Source organism: Ciconia boyciana, chromosome 1 (genome assembly GCF_034638445.1).
Source record: "Ciconia boyciana chromosome 1, ASM3463844v1, whole genome shotgun sequence".
NCBI classification, from domain to species: Eukaryota; Metazoa; Chordata; class Aves; order Ciconiiformes; family Ciconiidae; genus Ciconia; species Ciconia boyciana.
Window position 1 is genome coordinate 137,230,161 of NC_132934.1, and position 26,517 is coordinate 137,256,677.

The following is a 26,517-nucleotide window of genomic DNA, read 5'->3' on the forward strand; positions in this document are numbered from 1 at the left end:
TTTCCCTCTTGGCACTCGTGAATATCCTTTAGTATTCTTATGTGTTTGTCTGCTCGTTATTCTGAGGACAAAATAATCTTTTCAATCTAAGCTGAAATAGAATGAATTAAACCCAAGCCTCATTGATATTAGCATGTAAATAATGCTCATGGAGTCAGTGCGATGCTTATTGTAAATGGTTGTTGCAAAACAGCATAATATTTTGCAGGTTCAAAAAAGACTAAATTTTTATTGACAAATACTATTTTTATTACATAGGTATATATTGTACTGTAGTGCTGAGTACATTCATTAAAAATATCTATGAAGCATTATTTTTTCCATATTTTTTGTAGCCAGTACTGCTTCCATACAAGGGTACATTTTAACAGGTAGTCTGCAATTGCTCATCACCAGCAATTATTCCTAATAATATCTTTCAGCCACCTAGCTATTCAGCTAGACATATGTAAGACAGGACACACCTCACTGAGGAATGAACTATCTTTTAAGGTCTTTTTTTTCTTTATGAAATCTCCTGTCCAGAAACACACTGAACTGACTTGGAACTCCTGAAAGAAGAGGGAGGTGAAGAAAGAGCAAGTAACTTGGTGAATGAGCTGGTTAAGAGGGTGATCCAGAGCAATAGTTCAGGTGTCACCTCCTAAGGTACGCTGGTTTGCAGTTCAGTTCTATAATCACTAGCTCTTCAAGTTGGCAATGACTCTCACCATTCCTTTGTGTTTACAGCAAAAAAAATGTAGTGCTTTCCCAGTCTATTGAGACAGATTATCAAACCTTTCTCTCCATTCGGTGTCTGAAGTGTAGATGCCCTGAAAAGGGCTCACGGCTCGAGTGCTTCTCCTTCTAGTGCGTTTCATTGCACATAAGTTGGCAATCACCATGTGTGAGCTCATCTTATCTCATAAGCTATGCAGGACCGGGCCAGTTCAGTTCTTGTGTGATATCTTTGAGAAAACCCCAAGAGCGCTAGAAAGTATAAGTCATCGTCTGTTATGGGACTGCCCTCTATTTGAATAATTTAATTACTTACAGAGAAGCAGGCAGGCTGGATCACCGAGGCTGCACCGAGCCTAGCGCACCCTCAGCCAGCTCACCCTGGGGCAACGCGCCGGATCCCCAGCTGCTGCTTCCACAAAACCCAAGCATAATGTGTCCCAGCCGCGGTTTGGTAACTCTTCCGAAGGACCAGGCACCCGGAGCTCAGTGTTGTCCGAGGCTGAGTCCACCACCACCTCATAGTCACAGGTAACGGGCAGGAGAGGTGTAATCCAGCTCGATCCATGGGTCATTTCCTTTCCCACAAGCCACAAAAGCCTTTTCAGCATCCTAATTAAAATACATGGGCCAGTCCTACAGATTTACAGAGAAATGAGAAATCAAGTGTAAGCATTACCATTCTGGGTGCCTGTGTTTGTTAGCAGTGAGTTTATAAAGTGCCAATAGAGACTTCTCCCCTCTATTTGTGCAAAGTTTGCATTTTCCCTCTCCCAGTAGTCCCTCCTAATCCGATGGGGAAAATCGGTTTATGGCCCTAATTCAGGTAATTAGTTTAACCTTGAGCAAACCAGCAAGGCATGCCAAAGTAGCTGTCAGCAGCGCCCACCCAACGTCTCATCTCTAACTGTGGCCAGCCTTTCAGGCTAAAGGCAAGGGTAGAAATCCCCTCACACATCTTCCCAAAACTGGTTACTTTTTAAGGAGGAAGCTGGCAGGTGATGTTTCACAAGTTTAGTTTCTAAATCCAGGACAGACTGCCTGTATCACTATCCTTATCCTCTAATTTCAGTCATGCTTCTTCCTCTTTAGTATGCACTCTCCGAGTAATGTATTTAGGAGAAGTAATCCTATTCTTTCCTAAATTTCTTTTTGCTAAACTAAATAAGCCAAGATCCAGTAATCTCATTGCATTGGTTACTCTCAGTTGCCGTATCACCTTGGTAGCTTTTCTCTGCTCCCATTTCAGTTCAAATTCTTTTTTTTTAAATATAAAGCAACTCTAATATTCCCCAGGTATTCATATGTATGCCTTCTATAGTCGTACTAAAGCGTCCTTTTTTCTGCTGAACATGCTTGGATTGATGCATCATAGAAGTACAGCAATGCAGGATGGGAAAAGGACTGCCTGGGACTACACCAGCCATGCACTCCTGCTCCTCACAGTCCCTAGAGATTGAGTCCCAGCAGTATCACACTGGTGGTTCCCAGATCTTCAGCCACAGATCCACATTCCCCCGTCTTCCCCGCTGCCTCTGACACAGGGACCCTGCTTCTTGTGAGTCCATGCCCATGGCTTTGCACTTTGTGCTTCTCTAATTCACCCTGTTCCTGTTGCTCTAATTCACAGGGTCCTCCAGTCCTCCCTGAACGATGCTCCTGTCCTCTTCAGCATTAGCGACCCGTGCCACTTCATATTACTGACAAATATCTTAAGCTTAGACCAAGTTCTTGTACCAAGGTCAATAATGAAAGAATCAGATCACGTTGGTTTTCAAACACGTCCCTGAAGAATGACACTGATAACCTCGCTCATCCTGGCTCCCCTTGACACACTCACCTGCTCCCCACTCTAATTCCTGTGCGAAACCCACTCACCTCATTACATAAATGCTTGCAATTACAGTTTCAGCAATGCTCAAGGCCCATGAACTTATTCACAGAAAGCATAGAAAAGAGGTGTTCAGTAAAATATTCTGCAGGGTTTAAAAACACAGGTTTTTGCTTTTGACAGAAGTAATAATGACGGCAAGACCTCTTTGTGTAATCTAGGGCAAGGCTGATGTAGGAAGCTTTATTGTTTTAACTCTTCTAAATTAAAAGTCAGAAGACTGAAATGAGAACTTTTGAGGTATAAATATTATTTCTGCTTGTTTTCTGGTGCACTCTAAAACGACTGAAGCCAAGCTATCTCTACTCAATATAAAAAATATTAAGAATAATAAGAATAATGCATTCTCATATGCATTAATGACAACAGTAAATAATATGCAAATAATGAGAAAAAAAACCTAGAGACAAAGTATTGAATAAATATCTTTAAAAAGTTTAACTTTGGTAAATTGATTATTCTGCTGTTGTGCCACTACTGAGTATGGCTTAAAAGGAAAGTCATGTACTTTAATAACACCTTGGAAATTGTTGTATAGTATTTATTGAAACTTCTTCCATCGTCCTCTGTTTCTCACTCTCTTTGTAAGACTTGGAAATAAATTGGTTTTGTAAACTGTAAGTGTGAGAATTTTGAAACTGCTAATCTTCACAGGATATTACAGTCATAAATTACCTTTAAAAAACTTGGGGCAGGAATCTGGTATAGGAATCAATACATTATTCAGTTATGAGGAACTACCTCCAGAAGCTGTTATTAATGGGAGCAAAGAGCATTAGTCAATGAGTTCTTCTGATATTGCATTACTAGTACTCAAAATGCAAATTTTCTGAGATGAATTTGCAGCAAAAAAAAGACAGTAGGATATCTGATTCGTGCCAGCCACGATATGAAAAGAAATACATTTCGCATGCAGCACTATTGTATCTGCGAAAATTGCCGCCAAATTGCCACTGAAAACATCAAGTCATCCTTTTGTTCAGTTTTATATTTATTTACTAAACCACTTATGAAGGTCTACAATCAACAGTCTTTTCTTAAATTATCTAAAAATACCATTCAGTGAAATTCTCAGATCATTTCCTATTAAAACACAAAAAGGCAGTTTTATGGCTAGAAAGCAATAGAATTGTAGTTGCATATGAAGTTTGGCAGCTCTGAATATGGGATAAAAATAGGGAGTTGACTTTTGTGGGTATTCCTTCCGTTGTGCCTAAAGCTATCTCTCCCTATCTCTCAGAAACATTCCTTGGTGCTCTTCCCTGACAGGCGGGGAGGCTCCGAGCGGAGCCCGGCTGAAACACAGGGTCCGAATCAGCAGACCTCAGCCTTCCCCCTGTCAAGCGGTCACAGGTTTCCCCCGCCACCCTTTTTCTCTTTTAGTTCTTTATGATCTGCACGTTGTGCTGCCTCAGACAGTGCTTTGTCAAGCAAAACAAAGTCTACTGCTCCTAACATTTTCTCTCCCCCCCGCCTTTACAGACCTCTCCTCTGTTACTGGTAAAAGATCGCGCCTTCGGTGACTCGATGCAGAGGGGGCTTTAACTTAACACGCTTACAGCCAAGGAAATCTTCTGCCCCAGAGCTGAAGCTTTGCCTCCTTCAGAGGCAGCTGGCGTTTATTTAAGCGAGTCGAGATTTTAACGTAGGTCACTACGAGGTGTAGGACTCCCCGGTTGCCTTTGCCAGCTCAGCATCACCTCGCTGGGTCCCTGGGCGTGCTTGTAGCCACGCTAAGAGCCGGGCCGATCCTCTCCCCTGTGGCTGGGAACCGCTGCGGCTCCAAAGCCCTCGCTCTACTCGGGGCAGGTTTCACCAGAAATCGAGCGAGTGCGGTGAAAATGAGTGAATGCGAACCTTTTCACACCGTGCAGTGAAAATATACACCATTCATTTATTTCACAAAGGGGGAAGAAGCCAGTTCACAGATTAACACCGTCGAAGTTAGCAGTTCAGGTGGCCAAATTCAGAGGCGTGGGGCTGAGCGTGAGGAAGGCAGCTGTGGGCAGCACCCTGCTGCCTGCGCTGCTGGGGACACGGCGGGGCAGCAGGAGCCGCAGGCAGGAGGGGGGGAAAAGCCACAGCAATGAGCCACCCTCCTTCTCCTCCTGCCCACACCGCTCCCAGGTCTCCGTGCGAAACACCCTGGTGCACGCCGGAGCAATAGGGTGCCCTGATGAGGCTGGTGAAATGCTGCTTTAGGGTAGACAGGGCAGCCTTAGCGTACAGGGTCAGAGCAGCTGCTGAGCCCCAGGTGAGAAATGGGGACAGATGTGGCTCTGGGCAAATTTTAAGTGCCCCGTTCCTGTGATCGGGAGCTGCAAGAGGAGGGAAAGCCTAGGAGACAGCGAGGGGCTGCCACTGGCCCCAGGCATTCGGGTCCCCGCTCTGGGCTAGGGAGGGCTGGCAAGGCCCCTTTTCTTGCTCTGGGCTCCTTTTTATGGAAATTCTAAACTTGACTGCATTTTTATTTTGATATTCAGGGTAAATTAAGAACAATTCAGTGATTTGGGCGTATCTTTCGAACAAGTCGTTTTTAATCACTTCCTCCTTTATTTGATACAAATAGGGCGTCTCTGCAGATTGCCGGCTTTCTCTGAACTCAAGCTAGTGACAGTAAAGACGAGCAGCCGTCTCGCTTCCTCCAGCTGCTGAAAGGAGCTATTTGCAAGTGTGTGCTGTGGGGAACAGAGTCACTTCCTTACCATGTTTGGCCAGAGAAAGAGATTGCACTAAACCCGGAAGCGCTCATCATTGTGCAGTTCGGGAAAATATTTTAAACATCTCTTTTGCCTTCCTGCTCTTTTTTTTTTTTTTTTTTTTTGGTAAGGGAAGGTGCATATACTTCCACGTTGTATTGTATGAAAACAAAAGGCTGAGCTGTCTCAGACTTCTCTCAACGGTTTTATTTGACAAAGTAGGATTCTGTGATTGAGCTGAAACTGGCTAAAATGCAGTGCAAGCTTCAGCAAATGCTCTGAGGGTACTCACTGAGCAAAGTGGTGGAAGGACCAAAGCACCTCATGTGTCCCTGCCTGAGTGAGGTTATACTACAATTGATACAAAACCAACTGGGATATGAAAGAACGTAAACATTGAACATGAAAGCAGTAAACACTGAGTGAAGGATTGCTTTAAAAAACTGTAGTTTTAGCACCTTTCACATAAAAATGAAATTAAAATGCAGTCATTTTCCATCTTCAAGTAAGCTCTGCTGGGATGTGTACTGCTAGCTGGACACCAGCTTTAAATGCTATCAAAGCTGTTACTTATGGCTTTTTTTTTCCTGTCTCATAAAAGGTCAATGCCTCAAAGAATTCAAATTGATCTTGCACCTTGGGAACAGAGTACCTATTAGTGTCTTTCTTGGTGTAAGCAGCATCCATGGATGCATACGAACACCCCGGGGTCCGAGTCCCATCACTCGCTGCTGAGTGCCCGTTTGGCATGGGAAGCTGGTGCGAGCCCCTCCGCCGCATCTGTCTTCGGGCTTCCCAGTGCGAAAAGGCTCAGCGAGGGCTCAGCGAGTGCAATCAGAGCTGAAACCCTAGTGCTCCGGGTTTTGCTGGCACCACGAACAAGTGGTGTAAGCCAGAGCAGGCCTCAGACCGAATTGTAGGGATCTAAGTAAGGCCGAAGGGTGCCAAGCGGGGCGGCTACGCCATGTCCCGCAGGCTGCTCAGGAGGGGATGTCCCTCTCGTCCCAGCTGGGTGCCCGTGGGCCTCCTGTCCCCCACGCATGCCTCCTGCCCCACAAACAATGCCTCCGGCAAAGCACGATGCCAGCACGACTGCATTTGCAGGAAATTAGTGTTTTTGCTTTCGGTGCAGCTTTTCCTAGCAGAAGGACAAGTGGGTGGTGAGAATGACCCGATAGCAATGTGCCCGAGACACAGGGCAGTTTTGTTCTGCTGCCTCACGCCGGGCCGTGCGGTGCCTCCCTTTGCACAACCCTACAACTGCAGCAGGAAGTCTGCAGCGAGAGGAAATCCATCCCTTTCCCAAGGACAGCCCCACATGTGTTGGGGCACTTTGTTTTTTTCCTCCCACAGGACTGAGGCTCGGGAGGGTGTGCCTGCTGCGTTACTAATTTCAAAATCCTGGACTATGTAAATCCTCATCTATAGGGCTGGTGACACTCCTGTCCTCTGCCGCAGGCTAGAGGTGCTCCCTCCGTGCGCGGGAGCAGTGCTGGTGAGCGCAGCCCTAGGAGCTGGGTGCCTGGGGAGCCGTTCCCCCCCGGCTGCCGGTCGGCAGGGCAGGGGCTCCATGTCTTACACTGCCCTGACACGCCACAGCGCAGGGGGTCAGAAAAATCCCCTCTCTGGTAAAGCAGTTGATCCAGCTTCCACCGGGGAAACATTTCAAAGGCAATTATTGGGAAGAAAGAGCAATTCTTTATTAATAGTAATAATAGTAACAGCAGCAGCAGCAACAACAACGGATTGCATTCATCATTCTCTGCACTGAAAAGCTTTTAGCGTCCTCTGCCTTAGTTTTTACATGAACGGCTTCTGGGAAATTAAAGCTTATTGATTTCCCTGGAATTCATCCCATTCAACCCTGGGATTCAACCCTGTATGCTGGGTTTAGGAAGATCATCGCTCTGTGACTGCAGCTGATGCGTGGGGCAAGGTTGGTAGTTCCCTACCTTTGTGGATGCTCGTGGCCTTCCTCAGAGGCCACGTGCAGACGTGCAGAGCCCCAGAGTCCTGCCCAAGCTGTAGCGAGAGAGCAAAGATGTCTCTGGGAAGAAGGTGTGAGTGTAAGGATTGTCCTCTGCAAGTCCCAGCAATGAGAAGGAGCAGAGGAAAGGCCTTCCTTTGACTACCGCTGATCCTATGCAAGGACAACATTTTCCAGCAAACTCTTTTTTCCTGAGAAACTGTTGAATTCTTCATTTTTTCCAAGTACCAGGCTACAGAGAAGGGTTACTCCTGTACTCAAGCTAGGAGTTTCCAGTCACTTTGGAGCTGGCTCTTTCCTCCATCTCCAGCTGGCTGCTTTCCTCCTCTGAAACCTCAAACATTTTCACAGGATGAAGATAAAGATTCCCAGCCCCATCTCCTCGCAAACCTGTGCGGCACCCTCATGGCAGGGAGAAGTGCACTGCCGATGGAGGGGACAGGACAGCCTGACTGCTGCCTGTATTTACCCTCTGCATCTCACCTGAGATCACGTGCCACCTCACCTCTTCCACCCTGAGGCTCAGTCTGGCCTTCAGCCTCGTCCAGTGCAGCCCCTGCCTCTCAAATTCACGCCCAGTTTCCCCTCCTTTTCCTGTTTTTGCACACATTTTCTCCTCACTTCCTGTCACACTTCAGTGCTCCCTGTGCTTGAGAGCCGAACCCTTGATAAATGTCACTGGCGGTTACTACCATGAGCACAAGACAGCTGAGGTTAACCATCAACCTTTGTTTGCATCCCATAAGCACCTAAAAGACGAGCAGCAGCGTTTTCAAGGACAAAAGGTTAAAAGCAAAGGCTTTGCAGTGCCAGTGGTGGCACCACCCAGTCCCACCATCACCTAAGGGGTGGCTGAACGCCTGGTCCTGACTACCACACCCATGGAGGTTTTCTGGTGGATTTAAAGGGTAAGGAGATCCGGCAGCACCAGGTACAGCCATGTGTTATTTGTGTTGGCTTTTGCCTTCAGTTTATCATAGCAAATATTACTCAGTTTATTGCCTGGTGGATTGACGGTCGCTCTGCGCGGCGGTTGGTGACTCGGTGGCAGCGCTCTGCCCGGGGACAGCACCATGGCAGCTCCCCCACCTCCACAGCCCGAGCCTACACCCACGGGCTCAGGGACCAAAATGACATGGGGGGACCGTGGGAAGGAAAACCCTCCTGGGTGGAAGCTGCGACATCTACTGCGCACCTACCCCTTAGCCTCTGAGTCATCTTGAAAGCTGTACTGGTGGACCCCACCATGCTCGCACAGCCGTTTGCCCAAACAGATGTCACCACCCTCATGGCATGGCCACGGGCCAAAGCCACCTTCCTACCTCCTTGCAACGAACGGGGTGAAAGAGAGGTGCTTCCCGAGAAGCACAGCCTGACTCATGTCGCTAAATACAGCCAACAGGGTGAGTTTCTTCCTTGTTGCTTGTCTCCCGTCCAGCAGAAGAGCTCTTGAACCATCTGGCCAGAAGCAGTGGCAGGGTTTACGGTGTTGCCCACTGAGGTACCTGAGGAAACTGGCAGAAACCACTCCAGAGTCCCTTATGAAGCCTTATGACTCATCCCTCTATGAAGCCATGCCCCTTTCATGTTTATCTTTTTTATCGTTTTTTATACTGTCTGATACTGTATCAGTTCTTGTGTTTTATTAGACTTCCAGGTCAAGGGTTTTGAACTTGTTTGTCCTTGTCTTGTTGCGCAATAAAATTACATATGCCAGCTTGACAGCACAAAATTTTTGTTTTCAGTGAGGATTTCAATGTTCCCTGCATCACAGGTAGTTCTCCAAGTGTCTGAACGCTTATAGAGTCAGTACAGATTTCCTGTGTTTATAATGAACAGATTACATGCGTTGTCCTCCTAGCATGTCCGAAGTTCCCTCTTCATGGCCTCTGACTCCATCATTTCATGGCCTTCCCGTATGTGAACGCTTAAACCTAACCCTTAAACATTAGCTTGGCTGAGCTAGTATTTTTGGTTTATGTTTTATTCTGTGTAACTCTGGAAAATAGGGCTAGAATGAGCTTTGAGAGGTCGTGAGGTAGATAGAGTCAACTCCAGCCAAATATCTCTTAAATTAAGATAAAATGTTAAGTGACTCTGCAAGTTCACAGCATCCTGGGACAAGGATATCTGCAGAAGGAATACAGGTCAAGGACACTGGCTGATATGGGTACAGGCTTGGGTTTGCGGCCTCAGGCTGGAGACGGTGCCATTAGCTCCTCACGTATGTGAGGTCTGTGGTGGATCTTCTCTGCTCCAAACATCAGAGTCAGAAGGATGTTCCTGCCACTGGAAGCGAATTGATGGTCATCATGGGACTGCACAGATAAAAAATAATACTAACACATCGGGTAAGAATGTTGAAATGCAAGTAACACATTCGTTTGCCTTAACACTTTCACAAGCTTGTAAATGCTGAAAGTTGAAGAACTGCCCAGTTGTCTTTGAGGCTGGTGTACCCATAGTCACTGCAGAAGAGTACAGTCACACATAGCAAGATATGAACACAACTGAAGTTGTTATGTGACGGGGTATTGCCTGCCTGGTGTAAATAATGCCAGAGTAGTCACCACATTGCCAATATTCATCTCACTCCTTGGAGAAAAGGAATGACTGCAAGCCATAGCCAAGCAATGCATTACAAGAAGCACTGCAGCACTGCTCTGGTATGATAGCTCTGGTCTAGTAACACACCTGGTGAAAGAGCAGGGAAATAGTTCATGCCGTGATGATCATATGATATAAACTGTGTATCGCTTCTGCTGCCCACTGCTGATGCTATCCTCTAGCATGCAGCTGCTAGTTTCCTGCTTTCATGCCATGTGCTAAATTATGACGGAATCATAGAATAATTTAGTTTGCAAAAGAGCTCTGCAGGTCATCTGCTCCAACACCTCACTAAAAGCAGGGCCAAGCTTGCAGTTAGATCACGATGCCTGGGGCCCTTGGAGTTTTGAAGATGTCCAGTGATGGAGGTTCCCCAACCTCTCTGTTTCCAGTGTTTGACTATCCTGATTGTCATAAGCTTTTTTCTAATATCTAACCAGTTGCAACTTGTAGGTGGAAAGACTGGCTCCATCTTCTCTTCAACATCCAATTAAGGCTGGGTTTGCTGCAGGCTGAGCAAACCCAGCTGCTCTCGCAGTCTTTCCTCTTATATCATGTGCTCCAGTCCCTAGTTGTTCTCCACTGGACTTGCTCCAGTATGTCAATGACTTTATTGTACTTAGGATGGCCCCAAAACATTTTCCCAGCTGCAGTTTCCAACCCTCCATTGTTTTCAAACTTGTAAGAAGATCAAGAATGGTTAATCTATTTATTTAAAGGAAATAAAATAAAAAGTCATATAAGGGCACAATCCCTGGGCTGTCTCTGCATTTAGCATTAGACAGATGGCTCGGATTCCACCTGTGCCTCTGGAGGCAGATGCAGCCCAGATCTAAATGGGGAGCTGCTCAGCTGTGGCCATGTCAAATGCTGAGCATATGTCACAGTTGCTGGTGTCAAGGGGAAGAGGGGAAAACAGAGCTTTATAATCCTGCCCAAGTGTCCTGGAAATCAGCACCAGAGCCTCTTGCAGTGTCTCCTATTTGCTCTAGATCTTAAAAGGACAGGGAAATTTTCTGTGGTCATCTGTCAGGTAAATAAGTTCCAGCAAAGGATAAAACTCACCATAATACGTAGCATCTCCTAATGGCTTGTTCTAGAGTAAAAGCACCTTCATGAGAGACCACAGAAGCAGAGAAGTGGCACCAGCCACTTGTAAGACAGCAAAGTTCACGGGGAGGTAAGGATGTAAGCAGCAGCCCACACGGAGGTGAGTACAGGAGGATGGGAGAGATGGCAGCAGTTATATACCTGCCTAGAATAATGGAAAAACTTAGACTGGTCCCTGTCTTTTAGAGGGAAATGTTTCTCCCTGTTGGCTGTACGGAGAGCCTCAGCACTGTACTCACATACCACTCTGCCTAAGAATTAGACCCCTGAACTCAGCTAAATTAAGTGCTGGGATCTCGCCCTTAGCCCTTCCAACAGTGTCTCTCAGCCAACACGTATTAATACAATCAATACACAACAATAATAATGCACAATCGTCATCACATCAATATTGATGAGCTTCATACCAGTTTACTCCTTGAATAATGCACCAAAAAAAGTAAATGTTTGCAAAGTATACAACCATGGGCAGCAATGTCTATGAAATATACCCAGGTGCCTGGACAAAAGTACTGAAAAAATGTGCGTTTGGAGTGTCCCACTGACTTCTCACGTGGTTATCTTTGACAGAGAAGCTTTTTGGTGCTTATCAAAATTCAGAGTCCTTTAATGTATCTCAGGTTGGGCACTCAGACAGAGTCATGCTCTATCTCACTAGGCAATAAGAAAATTTTAAGTTGAGCTGCGAAAACATCTAAAAATAAGAAGTAATGGGTCTAAACACACTGCTACATACTGCTGCCACAAGTAATTGCCAGCGGTTGTACCACAGACTCGATCATTATATCAGTGATGTTCTGGTGGTGGTCCAAAAATAATTGTACCATTGCTAGGCATGAGTCAAGGAAAAAGAATTACTTTTGTAGCTGGAGAGAACCAAAGGGCACTGCATCCATCTGCTTGCCTTTTGGCAGGCTCAGCTTGCTATTTATCGTGAGCGGCATAGTTTTGAATTCTACCTTCTGTAACTCGCACCTCTCCTTTTGCCCCTTGGCAGGGAGCTGACAGCTCTGAGTCAGCCGAGCCCTGTGGTCCCCACTCCAGCAGCCATACATTACGTGTCAGCAAGTCTCGCTGAGTACGCGGGAGTAGGAGTCGAGGAGAATCCACTTCTCAGAGGGTGCAAATTACATGCTTAGCAGGCCAGAGAAGGTGCAAAGCACACCCAGCTGTGCTGTTCTGGAGTCAGCTACACTCCTTCCCAAAGGCTGCCGCCTCTCCTTCCCCGCGGTGCCGAGGCCCATGTCGCGGGAAGGGAGGGGAATGGCAAATCCGGGAAGAAAGAGGCTAAAGGCAAGGGAACAAATAGCTGCTGAAACTGGAATTAGCGTCTTGGTGGGAGGCTCAGAATAAATCTGTCATACTTAGCCTCTCTTTCAGCTATTTCAGAGAAGGACGTTAGATCTAATGATGAACCCAGCAGGTAGCATATAGGAACGATCTGGGCTAAAGTAGCAGCAACTCTCTCTTCTCTGTCACTTATTATAAGTATACTTACGTAAGTATACTCATTATTTATCAAAGACTAGAGTGCCCAGATTCTTCAGCATTACAATAGCCAAAATGACAGAGTGCTTGCTCACTGTTTAGCACCTCCAGAGAACAAAATAAGGAGGAAAGTGGAAACTCCCATTCAACTGCATGGAAAGCTGCAGCAGCACTGCAGGCACATCGGCTTCACGGCACATCAGCTGGGGTTTCCAGCCTCAGTTTCTCCTGGAGGGCCCCAGTCCTTCTCCTGCCACTTCCTTCCCACACCTCCCTGTTGAGCTGGCACAAGACTTCATGCAACTGTGTGGAGAGCTGGAGCAGGGAAATGCTCTTGCCAGAAAGGAAAATGGGTTTGCGTGGCAGTTTTTCATCTCAGCTGGGGTCACTATGTGCCCACACCAACAGCTCTGCTAGCTCAGTGGAGGAAATGGCACTAGCGTGGACATAATTCAGCAGCGTTTGGGAGTGAGAAGGAGGAGAAGGCAGGACTACTTAAACTTAGCTTGTCACTAAATGTGTAAGTGTGGCCTAAAACGGGTGAAACCTGCTTGGAAGGCTGCTTCTGGGGACCAGAGCTGTGGCTGGTCTTCCTCTGGCATTGCACCAGCGTCTGCTGGTGTGTGCCCTCCTGCGTGTTCCGGTCCTGGTATCGGTGTGCTCCTTACATGCTGCTGCTCCGCCAGGGATACTTGCCACTGGGGGAGACTTTTGAAAGAAGGCAGGGACTTTTTAATCCTTTTCAATTTGCACACCTCTAAACCTTTTTAGTGGAGCCGCAGAACCCCACATAGCAGATTTCAATGCATGGTTTTCTAAAGTACCTTTTTAGCCAGGATTCCAGGTGGAAAATTGTGTGTCTGAGATGCCAAGCACAAAAATAAGTTCTTGTTCAGGAGAGCTCTGTCAGCTTCAAGGTCTTGGGCTGCATTTCCCCTTTTGCTTCATTAAATTTGTGCACAGACAAATAGTTCCCAGTATGCTAACTTGAAGTATTATGAAAGCCTGATGGCTAATGGTTGATAAAAATGTGTGATAAGGCTCCCTGTGCCTTATCAAACAAAGGGCAAAATATCCAACACAACTACCCAATCAAACAGAATCAATTTCTAATTACTTTGGAGATACCTATCCTTAGGTTCAGCTAATGAGAACAAAACCGATAGGGAAGTTTCAGGTAAAAAGTCATCCAAAATGGGACTACAGGAGCTAGTTTTTGTCAGAAGTAACACAATACTATCATACAGTAACTGGGAGTTTTGCTAACTGTGAACAAAAGGGCAAGGACGAAGGGATCTGAGAATGCCCTGTAATACAGAAATGAGCCGTGCCTCTGATATGAATAGGCAAAAATTGACCGGTACACACCAAATTAAGCCTGTATTGAATTACCTACTGGAAGAGGTGAGGCGATGCTTATTCCCCAAGCCACCGTAATACCTACAGATCCCACCGCACCTGGAACAGCATGGTAAACTTCATAACTTCATAGGGTCATCTTTTTCAAATTTGTCCTGAGCCCAATTTTTAAATGCCCAGTTCTGTAAGGATGACTGTACAGGACAACTAGAACTCCTACTGAAAGCCAGGGTTTCAATGCATACGTGTGTCCGAATTAACTGGATACTTTTGCAAATCTGTCCCTACCTGTGCAAGTTAACTGATTTCTGAGAGCCTACATAAGCATAATGTAAAAGATAGTCCAGGCACTCAGAGCAGTTTATAGTCTAAACAACAGAAGTGTCAGTATAATTCAAATTTTTCCTTTTATTTTTTTTTTTTAGAAAGAAATACCAGTTGTTGATATTGTTAACACTCTGAGCACACTTTTTAATTATGAGATATGCACTACAGTCCCCTCCCTCAGCTGGTTTGCATGGATGCTCTGGGATCCTTCGCTTTCACGGGACCGCTCAGGTCTGTCCTTACAGACCAACACAAAGGAGCAGAGCGTGAAACACTGTAAATCAGGAAACATGTGGGAATAAACTCAAGAAGTGAAAGACAAAGAAGGAGGAAAACCATATTTGTAAAGGCAGTAGGGCTAGGCAAATGCTAAATAGGGTATATAAGGGTATACATTGCCCTATAAATGCTTCACATAACTATGAAGGTCTATACTTAGAACTTTTAAATTTAATACTCTGTGGGGCTTACATACATGTGCTCCTAACTGCAGCATTCACCCAACATACAGAGCTATATGAAATACCCCTACTAAAACAATTGCACAGGATCTAGAAAAAACAAGATAAGACTGTCAGTTAGATATTTTTATATGGGAGATCAGCCATGCACACGTTTTAATGTTCTTTTAAGTTACTGGAAGAAAATCAAGACAGCAAAAAGTTAATGAGAGTAACAACCCTTGATATTTGGTTCATTTCATGGGGGATTTATGGGATACATATTTTATAATGTTTTTACTAAGATGGCTTTGCCTAAACTGGACTAAGTTTTTATGCTTTGGCTCTGAAGTCAAAAGTTGTAATCAACCAAATAACACCCATAAATTTCAGTTTTAATAAGAGAAAACAACAAGGCATTGCCCTGTCCCAAATTTTATCTTCTCAATGATGGAAATGCTAGCTAATATCGGTACCTGTTGAAATTAAATCAAGAATATAAATCAAGGGAGCACACTGCATAATGAAGGTGTACATTTGTATGGTACAAGCTCCACTGCTGCTCTAAAATGACTGAATGTTTACCATTAAGGTAAACTAACCAGAAGACCCAGTAGAAGATAGGTGATAAAAGAGAGGTGAAATTAGAGGCTCGTAAGATATCATGGGAAAAAGGCAGTTATTCATTTCCCATCCTATTATTTTGCTGCTGAGACATGACTTCCTACTGTGAAACAAAATCACTGGTCACAACTGAGAAACGTATTAAAAAGATGAGAATAATAAAACCACTGCCTATTCGAAACTTCATTTAATCCTCATATATTCATGCCTGCTTTCTGAAGGTGGTAAAGTATGTATATTCTTGTCAATTAAACTACTGACTGAGTTAAAAGTGTGGGTTTTTTCAAAAATCATCATTGCTTTAAGGGATAATGCAGGTATGACTGAATGTCTGAAAAGCAAAGAACGAACACAGTAGGACCTAGAGGAAATAAAAGGTGGCACCTTATGTGTCCAAGTGTTGAGTTCGTAAATTTTGTCTAGCTCCAGGCAAACCTTGAGCTAGGAAGGAAACATTTCTCTAAGCAATGATAGTGCAGCCTTAGGCTGCCTTCTTATTTTGGTGAGCGTGTTGCCAGTTGCTGAGGGACGAGGAGAGGAAGGACTGCTGTTCGGCAGGGACCAGCCGCCCCACTTGTGAGAGACAGGGCTGGCAATCAGGAGCGGGGATGGCGATTAGTCCCACAGAAGGAGCATCCTTTTCCTTCTGCTTGTAAGAAGAGCTACCCGTGTCAGCACTTTTCCTAACCAAGCCCAGTAATATCAGGCAGTAAATGATGTGTCAAGACTCAGGGAGGATCTAAATTTCCACAGTTCCTCTGAGCTCCGTTCATGGATCCGTCCACCTCCTGCTAGTCCAGCTGAGTATTTGAAACATAACCCGCAAAACAGTGCAATAACAGTTTCTTGTCATAAGGGTATCTGCCCCATCTATTTTAGGCTGGTTTGGTGATCTAACTTCTGTGCAATTTCAAAGACCAAAATTAGCAGACAAGTTCCCTTTTAAAGTCAATAGAGATGTCTGCAGTAGCTAGCTGAACATCTCCTTGCTTGTTGAGATAAAACTGAAGCATGGTTTAGCATCAAAAATATTTGTCAGCTCGGTCAATTACATAGTAATTCTTAAAATATTACCAAGAATGGTATATGCAAATTAACAGCCAGTTTTCATTGTCTGTGTATATCATTTGCCTTAAGCAGCACAGTATACATTCTAACAAATCAGATACTGCAAAATTACACTGGAAATATTTCTTCATCTATCAAGTACCATAATGTTTGTATGTTCATAAGGGCTGGAGTACGTTTGTCTGCCTCACTGGAAATACTGTTTTGCATATGAGGAAGGAATGGCTGCCTGTGATATGCCCCTTCTATGTAAGCAATAAACTGTGGACAAATTGTGCTGAATTTGTAACAATGGCCCCGTTACTGTCAAAAGCAAGAATAGTGGCTGAAGGCAGTGGACAGTCCATTACCAGATTAAAAATCTATACTCTGTATCTATGGAAGAAGCAATCTATAAGGGCCCACTAACATGAAGACATATTACAAAGGATAAATTCTCAGACTTCATTAAATCTCTTGAAAGAATTCAGTGTATATGGCTGAAATTCAGCATGGGGTTATAAATAATTCACATTTGCAAAGACCAAAGCACAGGCCTTGATCACATAATAAATTGATTTATCTGAGCAGAGAAGAACTGGGTACTTAATGCTGCCAACTCTTTGTTCATCGGTGTGGTGTTTACTCATGTGATTAGTCCCACTGGTTACTGCCACCTGGACTCAGCCTAGAGCATGCCCGTCCCATAAATAGCCCTCCACACAGGAGTGGACAAGGGTGTAAACTGCTAGCGTTTTCTTCATAATCATAAGCTTTTATTAGTTTATTCTCTCTAGTGCCCCATTTTCTTTTAACACTGATAATATTTTAGAAAGATACCACATCTGAAGACACATGTGATTAAGATGCCCATAATACAGCGCTGATGTCAGCTATATTACTTCTGTATAAAAATCAATAAAAGGGAATTTTAAAACCGATGTTAAGTACTGCATGGTACTCCAGTTTCCCATCTGTCTTTTCATGCCGCATGCATCTTTGGGTACAGCTCTGCGTGAAGGATGATGGGCGAGATGCTCTGTCCCAGGAGAACCAGTGCTCCAGGTAGTCCCCTCCTTGCTGTCTCGGGGCCAGCAGCAAGTAACAAAAATGACCAGCTACTTGATCACTTGCCAGAGCTGGCCATGAGGGGATGGCCCTTTCCCCCACCCTCCTCTGTGGGGCTGTGCAGAAGAGAGTTGCCAAAGGCAAGACTCTAGCTGGGGGCTTGCTGCTTCCCTGGATGTATCCAGCTGAAGTCATGGTCACCCTTCCCATCACCTGCGGCTCTGTTTTGTCGCCTGTACTGGGGTGGACTCCCACAAAGTCGTGCAGAAGTAACAGTGGTCTTAGCCGCTGAGCAAGGCAGTGGTCAGGGCAGAAAAACCTCAACCAAATAGTACAAACCTTATTCTCTCAGCATTTAGAAGCATGCGCTATTTGGAAATTGCATCTTTTGTGTGTGTGTGTGTGTGTGTGTGTGTGATAAACAACAGGTTCTCATATTAATTCAAGCCAGTTTTGCATCGGGTCAAATCCTGACCAACAGCAAAGCTGTCTCCTGTCCCTGCTGACTCTAATGAGAAGGGGCAACGATTCACTGGACTCCACATGGAGATTTCATACGTTTGCCTTAGCATATATGCCAGTCTGGCTACATACGGTCTGTTAGCCTATGGCACTGCTGACAAGAAGGATGTACAGCACCTCCCCATCCCTGCTGTGCAAGGTAAGCATATGGTACTGATATAAAATGTAATTGATTTCACCGACACAGCCTGACCTGCAGCTCACAGGCGACATACTAAAATAATTTAAAGGGATCAATAATCTGCTATTAGATTGCAACTATTAATATATGATATTGCTCTTTCCAAGCCCCCAGTGAATGATTTGCAATGGCTTCCTTTCTTTCTCTATAACTTCAGCCTCCTTCTTTCTTTCTCCTTCCATATATATCCCTCATATATACTTGTCTGTGCACTCCTGGAGGATGACATGTAGGAAAAAAAGATATACCGAAACATAATTGCACTGGTATAGCTAACAGAAAAGGCCTAGATGTTTCAAATGTCAGTAGATCTGAAGATGTGTGGGCAGGATTTACAACACTAGTATGTTGCCACTGGTAACTGACTGCATTTTTAACCTTCCCACTGCTGGCTAGCAGCGTGGAAGAGGGTAAGTCTAGAGACTTAGCACTAGAAATAAACAAGCTCATTAAAAACCCCTGAAACTTATTGTTGTGAAGCTGAGACGAACAAGGGGAAGGACTGCATAAAGGTTAGATAAGAGCTCTTTCTTCCTGATGGGCAGCCTACACAGCACCTAACCCTTCCAGTTTGCTGACACGCTGCTGCTTCCTCTGCTGGGTCAGCTCTGCAGGACCAGCTTTGGCCATTCCAGAAAGAGGGGAAAGGAAAGAGTGGAGCTTTTACTGGGAGTATTTTAAAGGCACAGACGTCTCAGGCAGAAGATATCTGGTGGGGTCCCTCTGTCAAAAAGTTGGCGGCAGCCTCCTGCTGAGAGTGAGCGATTGGAGACACCAAGCAATCTGACAGACTATTGGACTGTATAATGGAGTCAGACGTATACTCTGAAGAAGGGAGTAGTTGCTGGCAAGGGGGGTACACCCCCAGTTTGGGTATGACGAGCGAGGACTGAGAAGACCATTCTTCCTGGGCACAGAACAGTGGTATTATTAGGGTGCCTATTCAGAGGGAGGGGAAAAAATTTAGGGAAGGAAACAGGATTCGGTGAAAAATAAGAATATGTGAAAGGAGATAGCGAGAAGAGAAAACCCTGAGATATGCAATTGCACTTCATATGACATGCAAAAAGAGGGGATACTCCCATTCCTTCTGTGAAGGGCTCGTTGCGACAGTCCTGCCTAAGAGGCCCGGTACAAGCTAATATCATAAACGGGGGAGAGTTGCAAGGAACTAAAACTACATTATTACCCTTAATTAGGCACTCAAATAAAAGATGGCCTGACGTGCAAGTGCCTTAAACATCTAGAAAACTCACTGAAATGAAGGCAACCACACCTGGTCAGCACCTTGACGTTTCATAGGGCCTTTAACTTCAGCAATGAGGGAACTTCACGGGAAGCTGTGAGCATCCACCTGCTTCTTTAGCGTTATCCCTAAATATGCATTTAGGAGCCTTTCAGGATATCAAATTGAAAATTGTGTGAAACCATTCCTGGTCTCAGAACATTATCTGCCCTTTTTTTGATCTCAGAGAGCACAAACTGTAGATAGATAGCCACAGTGTGGCCTTCCCTGAAAACAAACTCTGTGCCTATCAGCTCACAAAGTCCAGCTGAAAACGATACAGAAGAGACAGTGCTTATGCTGCAATGCATGTGATTAAACAGCTCTGTTCCATTTAAAGGCCTTTCGGAGAATGCCAGACTGTTCCTAGTTTTAACCTTTAAAATGCAGCAAGGACTTTGAGAGCTACTTTGGCATTTCTCAGTGTAACCCACACCTCCCACGTACAGCAGAGATGACTTTAACAAGCAAAGCATCAGGGAAGCAGCCATATATGGGTATGTACAGCTTATGTATGGACCCCTGTAAAAGGTTGCATCTCTCCCGGAAAGGTTTTTCACCTGTATTCCTCTTGGCATCACGCTAACTCCTCATGCTGGGAAGTGGTGTCATCTATAATAGCCTCACTCATTTTCAGAGCTTCCCCTTCCCCCCTCCACTTAATGCTGGCAAGCCAACTACCGAGAGCAAAGCAGGCAGCAGATTTTTGTGTATCTCCCAGAGTGGTAATTAAAGTTGCTCAAAAAAAAATAAATTAAAGAAACGTGAGGTTCTTCCTGGGAGCGATGTTCTCTGCAGGATCCAAGCAAACGTGAGCTGCTTTTGTAGTCACGAGCTATGGAGACGAGGCCGTCTGGGATCCATCTATCCTGCCCTAACATGTCAGAGTGGTGGGGTATAGCTCAGCTGCTAGGAGTTTTCTTATTCCTAATTCATGCTGAAACAATACGATGGGACTAAAATCATTGATGCCTTCATCAACTCACTTCATTTCTTGTAACACTTTGTTTGCTACTGCTAGGGAATAGGAATGTTTGTATAAAGCTCATCGTGTATTGCTTTCTCATGGAAGTCTTTTTAATATGCCCTCTGATAACTTCTCATGGGACCTTCTAGCCTTTGACCTAATTTAGATTAGACAAGATTTTCTGAAGACCTAGGCATCAGGCTCCCTATCAAGACAAGCCTTCATACGCAGTGTGGTACCCTTAATCTAGTAATTAGATGCTTTAAGTAGTGGATTTACATATGAGCTGGTTTGCCTCATTCCTAAGATGCAAAGCAGCCCTAAACCCAGCACTGAGCCTGCATTGGTAAGGTTATGGCTGGTCTCTATATTCCTGCATAGAACTGGTAGGGCTTAAACATTTTACAGTACTTCTCTGTATGGCTGAAACTTCATAACTAGGAGCTTCACTGTCTACCATTTCCTTCAAAAAAAGCCATGTTTCCAGTGCTTATAATATGAAAAATATTTTTTCTATGAGGTTCCTATATATTTTGAAATAATTTTTTCAGGAGAGGTTCCAAGAAAAGATTGAAACTAGCAAGCACAAATAACAACAAAAGGCTTTTTTGCCAGCTTCTTTCAATTCAACTAACCAGTCCTCTCTGCTCTTACAAAGTTCTCTTTCCATTGCTGTCCTTATTTTAATAAAATTTGTTCTCTGTGTCCCTCCTGACCCCAGGGTGGCCAAGAGATACCGATGCCACCCGCTGTTCTCACCCCTAGGCAGGGCAGCAAAAGCGCAGGATTGGGGATCACTCAACATCTGGGCATCTCCAAAGGGCAGGCAGAGCAGGGCGAAGGGCGCTGGAGCTGCTATGACAGGAGCCCGTGGCAGCCAAAAACAACCGCACGCAGCCAGCACCAGCCCTGAGATGGGCTGGAGCTGGCCTGGTTTGGAATAGCAGCTTGCAGACCATCTAGCCATGAAATGAGGTGACAGGAAAGCTGAATAGAAATGTTAAAATAAAAAAGGCTCAGCTGCCCTGGGGAGCGTCTTGGGGCTGCCCCTAGGAGCCCACCTGGTGATATTGCCAGCAGCGCGCACTGCTGGGTGACACTGTGGGTGACCTGCCCACACAGTCCCTCTTCACGAGAACCCAAAATGGTGTGAATAAACCTGCTGTGAGCCTAGAGAGTGCTCAGCATGCTGAAGACAGTTTCCACTTTGGGAATGAAGATGCTCAGGGCCACGTCCACTTTCCTGTTTGGGGATGTCACTCTGAAATGGCTTCCTTTTCCTCACCCTTTCTTGCTCTCGTTGCATATTAAGAAAAAGGTGCAATGCAAAGAATGGACTTTTCTCAGGCAATTCACTCTCAGTCCTCCTCTCTGGGCTTTCTTTTCTTCAGTGGAGGATCAGCTGCCTATGCCAACCCTAGAAACCAAAGCTACATTTTAGTAATAAACCAAATGGTGAGGATACGCCGAATCATTGGGGCGTTGCATGCATGCAAAGGCACAGCTGCATATAGAAAGTCTGGCAGAAGCAGTCATCTGGCAAGAAGGGAAAGCGCACAGTCACATTTTCAAGGCAGACTATAGCCTGTTGCAGCCTTGGGGCTACTTCATGTACAGCTCAGCCATGCTTGCTGCTGGCAGTCCCCATTCAGACTTCTGATTTTACCAAATCTGTGCCCATGACTCAGCTCTGTTCCTGCAGGAACAGTTGCTTCACTACACACGTCTTCATATCCCTAGTTTTATGACAGGCACCAAGGTGCTACCATAATACCTTGAAAAAATAATAGTGATAAAGTCCAAACAGGTATTCCTTTGGCCAACTTTACTGGACACCAGGGTGTAAACTAGTATGTTCTTTTTATTGTCTGAGTTTGATATGGCCGCCATCTTTGTAGGTGATGAAATCACACTCAGGACATCCTGGAAATGAGTTAGAGAAGGTTTCTTTCTATTTTTCTACCTGGTTCACACCTTGGTTTTGATAATTATTACTGTATCGTCTCAGAGAGGACCACAAAAGCCTCTAAAGCTGGCCTAAAATTAGTTTTCATCCGTAGTGTTGTCCAATACCAAATTAGGACCCTTCAGAGTGGTAAGCAAGTGTTATGAGCCCTTTGCCAAAAAGCAGGAAAAATCATACCACGTCAGATCTTGTCACATATCTAATACTGACTGCTACTCTCCCACTGCACAGTGGGTCAGTGTCATTTCTGAGAGGCAGTGCTCTGTTTGGGGGGAAGGATGAGGAAATTGAGCCTCTGTTGAGCCTCTGTTCGCTAAATTTTCTTACACAGGCCAGATGATACAGAGCAGGTGAGGTGAACTGAGATGCATGAAAAATTAATCCAGCAAGTGATTTTTCAGACTATTATGTAGCTCCAAAATTCTCTACATCATCTTGCATGAAAATCTAGCTGTGCAGAGGGCCTTGAAGATAAATTCCAAAGCTGCAAGTGATGGTTTGAAGAAATATTTCCCCATTTGAAAACATTTTAAAATGCTATACCTGAGTATTATAAACCATATCATATATAGTTACGTGTCAGATGGAAAGGAAGCACCATTATAGGAAATAAAACATAAACTAATATCTCTGAAAATTTGTAAAATACATTAAGTGAGATCTGAACCATCTGAGAGCCTGAACTTCATCCTTTTGGTCTAGAGAGAAGTAGATTTCAGCTAGTTCATCTGTCTTATTACAGAGACCTGAATGTTGCTGCTGTAGCTTCAAGCTGCTAGAAGACACTAGGGATAACTAAATTATTCATGGCAAATATTATAGAACATGCAAATGCATTCCTCTTCTTGGTTTTTGTTTTTTTCTTCATTTTCAAGACACCTCTAGTCAATTTGTAAGTGTACTCAATATTCATCCATATTACGCAAACAAAGGGCACTGCAAATGTCTGTTCGTGGAACATGCCATGTCCACAAAATCACATGAGATTGTTTCCAGGCCCAAATTTCAAGCCCTGGACCACATGCCAAAGATAAAATTATTAGAATAACAATACTGGGAAAAGTTTCTTCATCACCAAGAAGCCTTTGGTCAATGGAATTATGACTTTTTTTTTTTAATCCAAGACAATGTTTTGATTGAACATGTTGTGAATATTTGGGGACTATTCAAATGCTGGAAATATATTTAAATTAGACTAAATCCACCAATTCATTTGCAAAATACTGGTGAATGAAAAATCTATGTTAGATAAACAATAAACCCAGAGCCATCAGAAAACCTGAGGCCATAGGAATTCTGAATTTTAAAAGAAAAAAAAAGAGATTTACTCTTTCCAGCCTCACTCCACCATTCTTTGCATATCATGGCCTGAAACTAATGCTATAGATTTGACTGTGCTTTGCCATCAGCATCCTCTTATTGTGAGGGAGTAGTGGTTGGAGAATCTCCCAGTTGCCAATTCTCATTACATTGCATGAACCTCATCGTGCCTGACAGTTTTCATAAAACCCAAGCTCCAAGAGACTGAAAAATCTCCTGAGAACCTCAGCTTTTGATTACAAGGAAAAAAGGAATGTTGTAGTCCTCACGATTGCAGAAACAAGATTAAAAAATGTATCTTTGCTGTGCTCCCAATATGCTGAAGGCTCATTAACCCACAGGCAAAATTAAACATCTCTCAGAACTCACTATGTTTGATTTTTTTTTTCCCCTCTAAGCAGGAAGGAGAGAAAGTCAGAGAGGGGTCTGACATTTTTAAAACTTGGTAAAAGCAATACTGGAATTCAGGTCATTAACTTCAGCTGAAAACAGAGAGAAAAATGGGCTTTTCCTGTCATAAGTCACAGAATTTTGAAATAGGTGTATGGTAAAGAGCAGAGCTTTTTAAAAAAATCATCATATCACAGGGACAATAGCAAATTAATCTGTCAGACAGTGTACAAATCATGGATAAATGTTGTCTGGAATTGCCTTTCTCCAAATTAACAAAATAGGCCATTTTATTTACAATTCGGTTGCCTTGCCTGTTGAATCGAAAATGCACAAAGCTGGCGCAGCAGATGATCTCACGGAAGGCAGCTCTGCCAAGACTGCCATAGGTTGCTTTGCATAGTCATCCTAGTGTATATCAACGAATAAGCATGAGCTGCATTTTTTATTCCTTCACACCCTTTTTAGTATCAGCCCTGTGGAATTATTGCACTGAATGCTGTGTTATGTGCTTGTTGTGTTTTATATGATGCTTGGATTAGCGCACGGTTCCTTATTAATAAAACTATGTTGTGCAGCAGCTGTATGTGGCAGCCATATACGATTACAATACACAATAGGAACTGCTCATTTCTACACTGTTTCTAGGGAAGTAAAGGGTTACTAGGGGAAGTGGTGTTTTATCACACATTCAGCATTGCACAAAAATAGCCTAGAAGACCAAAATGCTTGCATTAAAGTCTCCACATTTCTGTAATTAATTTTAATACCACAATGATCTATGTTAGATATTGTTAACATACGCTTTCTGTCTGATATATCCATAGCCAATGATAATTGGGGAGGTGCATGAAAGAGAGAGAAAATCTTTTCTTAAATATTGAGAAAGGAAGAGTTTGGTTCAGTACTTGAGGGCAGAGCTACTCACCGCGTAGCCTCGATGGAGCTGCCTCTCTGCTGGGGGCGGGGAGCAGCACACCAGACAGCGTAAAGCCTTCGTCTCGGAGGGCTGGGATAATGTGACTGCACAGCGTGTGAGATCAAAAACCATGTGTGCCTCTCTGTTTCTGATGACCCTTTTTCATATCCAGGTTTGGGGCTGTATTTTTTTTTTCTAGTCAATTTGTTGCTGATGAAAGTTTCTAGACTGACAGCCGAAGAGACCGGTCTCCTTTATTAGCCATAGCCAACACCCACCGCAGACACAGCCCCGAGTATTACAGTCGGTCCATCCGAGCCTTCATTTTTCATACCATCAATTGCATTGCTGTAAAGTAGGTGTCAGATGTGACCACCTCAATATTGCCTATGCAAAGCACGGTGAATATCTGCAATGATTTTCTCTGAAAATATGCAAAGAGCCAAGCAAGGAGCAAAGCAGGGGATGATAGGCTCCAGCAATTCCTGAGTTTGACCTGGAAGGTTTACTTTCCAGTTGATTTTGTGTTTTATTCCATCCTCGATCCCAGAAACAGAGCTCCTGACAGTAGTAGCTTATTGCCACATCTCCTGAAAACAGACGTGAGCCTCACCACCTCTTACCATGTGCCTGAGGCCACCAGGCACGTCGCAGATGGTGGTACCCTTTGGCGAGCACTGTCTTCTGATCACTTTGGACTTGTGATTCTCAAGTCAGAGGCCTCGTATCTCGTTACGGTTTTGCTGAACTACGCTGGCTTGTAACACGCACTTTCATTGACTTACACCAAGCTATGTATATCTCATGCTTTGCCTCTCTCAGAAATACATTGCTTTGGCTTTCTTCCCACAGATGAATCCACAGTAAGCAAGCGTTCGTTTCTACTCATTTGCACACGTACAGTTCAGACTGTACGCTTCTGAATTTAGTCATGTTACATCCTGTGTTACCTGATTAAGATCAGTAGCCGAGAGTTGATTGTTTAATTGACTTTTCAGAAACTCAGCTAAAAGTTTTGTATCCCTTTCCCATTATATATGAGGAATAAAATGAAAGCTCGCAACATTTACAAGTGCAAGAAATGGTTCACTTCATTCCTGAACTCATCAGTTTAGGTTACTTTGGAGGTCCTTATGCCACCAGGACTTCCCAAATCTTCTCATGGACTGCATCAAAATATCTCAGGCCTGAATCCTAGATTCTCATCAAACACTTGATTCTGCAAGTTTTCACTGCTGTGGGGCTAGGGACTGCACCCACAAATACACAGCACCTTGGGGCTCCTCCTTCTCCAGCAGCACAGATATCCACCAAACCCCAAGCAGAGGAGCCCCACTACCCTCACTGGCATAAACTCAAGGAGTTTGTTGATGCAGTCAGATGCTGCTAGGGAGAGGCAGTAGGATGATCCCCCAAATCTACGTGACTCCCCCCCCCCCCCCAAAGTCAGCAGCCTCAGCAAAACCCAGGCTTCCCAGAGGGACTAGTTTTGCTTTACAGGAACTGGCTGAAATGAATTACAAGGCTCAACCCCTGAAGATAAAACTAAGGCACTGAAGATCCACACTCACCACCCTCCTACAGGCTATCTGACAGCATATTT

General features: G+C 44.4%; 1 long non-coding RNA gene across 2 annotated transcripts; it reads right to left on the minus strand.

The window, feature by feature from the left end:
• Positions 1 to 271: 271 nt before the first annotated feature.
• Positions 272 to 25,521, minus strand: LOC140646094 (uncharacterized). Of its 2 annotated transcripts, none has more exons than XR_012040328.1 (3): positions 24,924 to 25,521; positions 21,381 to 21,736; positions 272 to 1,353 (listed from the first exon to the last, which is right to left on the minus strand). It is a non-coding gene; the product is annotated as an uncharacterized lncRNA (long non-coding RNA). The 2 variants fall into 2 exon arrangements; XR_012040327.1 differs by lacking the exon at positions 272 to 1,353 and adding an exon at positions 6,663 to 9,612.
• Positions 25,522 to 26,517: the final 996 nt, after the last annotated feature.